The 2,674-nt window shown below is 32.9% G+C and overlaps 1 long non-coding RNA gene across 1 annotated transcript; it reads right to left on the bottom strand.

Moving 5' to 3' along the window:
* Nucleotides 1–1,311: 1,311 nt before the first annotated feature.
* Nucleotides 1,312–2,120, bottom strand: LOC120532149. The gene is made up of 2 exons (XR_005634222.1): nt 1,851–2,120; nt 1,312–1,571 (listed from the first exon to the last, which is right to left on the bottom strand). It is a non-coding gene; the product is annotated as an uncharacterized LOC120532149 (long non-coding RNA).
* Nucleotides 2,121–2,674: the final 554 nt, after the last annotated feature.

Below are 2,674 nucleotides of genomic sequence, written 5' to 3'. Positions count from 1 at the left end.
CACACCAAGCACACACTAGGGCCAATTTAGAATCGCCAATCCACCTAACCTGCATGTCTTTGGATTGTGGGAGGAAACCGGAGTGCCCGGAGGAAACCCACGCAGACACGGGGAGAACATGCAAACTCCACGCAGGGAATCAAATTAACAATAAATTTTAAATAATAAATTAATCAGCTACTTATAATTAAAATATCACTCTGTATTTTTTTTATCTCCTTCTGCTTATGGGCTTCATTGATAGTTTGAAATATTTTCTAGAAAGAAATAGCTACCGTATATACTCACGTATAAGTCGGGTCTTGAAACCTGAAAAATCGGTCATAAAATTAGACCGTAAATTATACGCCCGTTCAAAAATGCATGCTTAATTTTTTTTTGTACATCTTCTTGCCTCCTCCAATCTCGCACCAGTTTCTCAGACACATCCAAGTTTGTTGCAGCACCGCAGTTACCAATTTCTTTCGCTACTTCAACGACGTTTAATTTAAAACCATCTTCATATTTTCTTCTGATCGAACGTTCCATCGTAGATAAGGGATGCTCTTACAATAAAGGTGTATGAAGGTGTGAGATACAAAAAACACAAAACACTGCAAAAGTTGCTTTGGAATAGTTAGGGTATTACCGCATGGTCACATAGGCACAATACATATAAAAAAGGGCAGTGTGCTTCATGGTTACTCTCTCAGGTGGGCGTTAGCATATCGTAACCTCCTGGACCAATAGCGTCAGACTTTTTGCATTTGACTTGTACGACCAACATTATAAAATACCTATACAGTAAAATCAACTCCTGCTTATCCGTGAGAGAACTTATCCTTGAGTACATATGGTATATATCTTATCAACTTTAAAAGAATTTGCTTAAAATTCATGTATGTTTTAGTTTTTCATGGTTACAGAATGTATTAAGTTTGAAATAAATGCATGCTTAAGTTAAATGATTGCTTAAGTTTTCTAATTTGTGAGTGAATAAACATGATTTCCTGTTTGATATTTTTAAGGAAATAAGAATCAAGTAAAGAAAAAATAAGTTCAAAGCTGAAGACAAGTTGGTTCTTACACAAGAATGCCTCTGAATTTTGAAATATACTTGAGTAGCATATTATGAATTCTGATAAGGCTAAAAAGAAATACTCATGAATTATGAACTCCCACCTGCACATACAGCTCTTTTCATTTTCTTTAAATATTTTTTAATATTAACATAGCTGTCGTAAAAGCATTAGTTGGTGAGCCTGCTGGATGAGAACATCTTTTCTTACTGTATCTTTTCTATTTTTATGTAAAGAATCATTCAACACAGTATTGAATACCTCTTCCCCAGAATTATCCCACTATGGGAATGATTTTATTCTGCTGCAACTGTTATGTCTTTAAATGTAATTAAGTTTAAGAAATTGTAAATTAGGTTCTTACATACTTTTGTATTACAAAGCTCAAAAAAAACCTTGAAATTGAATTATTATAAATAACTCTTATGTGTACTGACAGGAAAGGGTGGCAGCAGCTTTGAGAAGAATTGAAATCCGTTGTTTCATCAACATTTTCAAGCCAATGGTCAGAACCTGAAAGAAGAAAAGTCAAGCAAACAGTGCTCAGGGTGTGGATCAAGAGGTGTAGTCAGAAACATTTCAAAATCAAATATTTCAAATATCTGACCAAGCTATTATGGATTGTTATTAACTCATGAATAAATCATTATATTTCTTATTAACTTTTTTATTTTTTAAATTATTAGAAATTAGAAAAATCAATTTTTGAGAACAAGGAGATGTTATAAAAATCCAAATCTAAACCCTAATTATGACATCATGGATCTGTGATGTCTCCATCTCTGGTCCTACCTTTTTCTGTTTCTTCATTTTGTCCTTTTCTCTTTTTCAAATGAACTGTCCCCTATGACTTGTCTTCCTGTTTAGTTTACTTAATGAGAGGTCAGGGTTTCTAGTTAGTCAGTTTTCCTCAGATGCTGTCTCATTTAGACGCACAGTCTCCTAAGGAGCCTTTAAGGACTTGCCTTGGCTGCAGCTTTTTGCTTTGCTATCTCATTGCCTTTGGCTTCCTTCCCCTGACCAAATTCTAAGTAAATTTAAAAGTGTTTTGTTTGGTCAGCATATTGCAAACTTCATTTGAATATTGTTGGTTAACACTTTAAAGGTTATTAATATTTCTTTATTTCCAGATTCTAGCTTTAACATATTGTCCCTTCCTTTTTAACAGTTTTGGTAGGACGTTCATTTTTCTCTCTTTATTCATTTCTTATCCATAACCTGTCACTACCTTTTTGTTATATTACAGCTAGGATTTGTTTTCTGGCTTACTTTTATTGCCCTTTTTGGTGCCTTCTACGAGTATTTTAAATAATTATTTTTATGTACGTATCTATTGTAATTATGTATTTTTTGTTAATTTTGTTTTCTTTATTTATTATTTACTATCTAAAGTATTTTTTGTGTTATGATTGTAATCTGTTAATTTTCTCAGGTTTTTCTGAAAATAGAAACATTTTGTGTTATTTTTATGGTTTTGCAAATAATTTAATTCTATAATCAGAATGTTAATTATATCTCCCATTTTGATATTGTAACGACCCGGCAGCAAGCGCTGGCGGAGTGACGCCACATGGGTAATTTATGTAAATAGTTTGTGGGGAATTTATGGGTAATTT

Source organism: Polypterus senegalus, chromosome 7 (assembly GCF_016835505.1).
Source record: "Polypterus senegalus isolate Bchr_013 chromosome 7, ASM1683550v1, whole genome shotgun sequence".
Lineage (NCBI taxonomy): Eukaryota > Metazoa > Chordata > Cladistia > Polypteriformes > Polypteridae > Polypterus > Polypterus senegalus.
The sequence above is the reverse complement of the archived record's forward strand: the minus strand, read 5'-3'. Positions and strand labels throughout refer to the sequence as shown.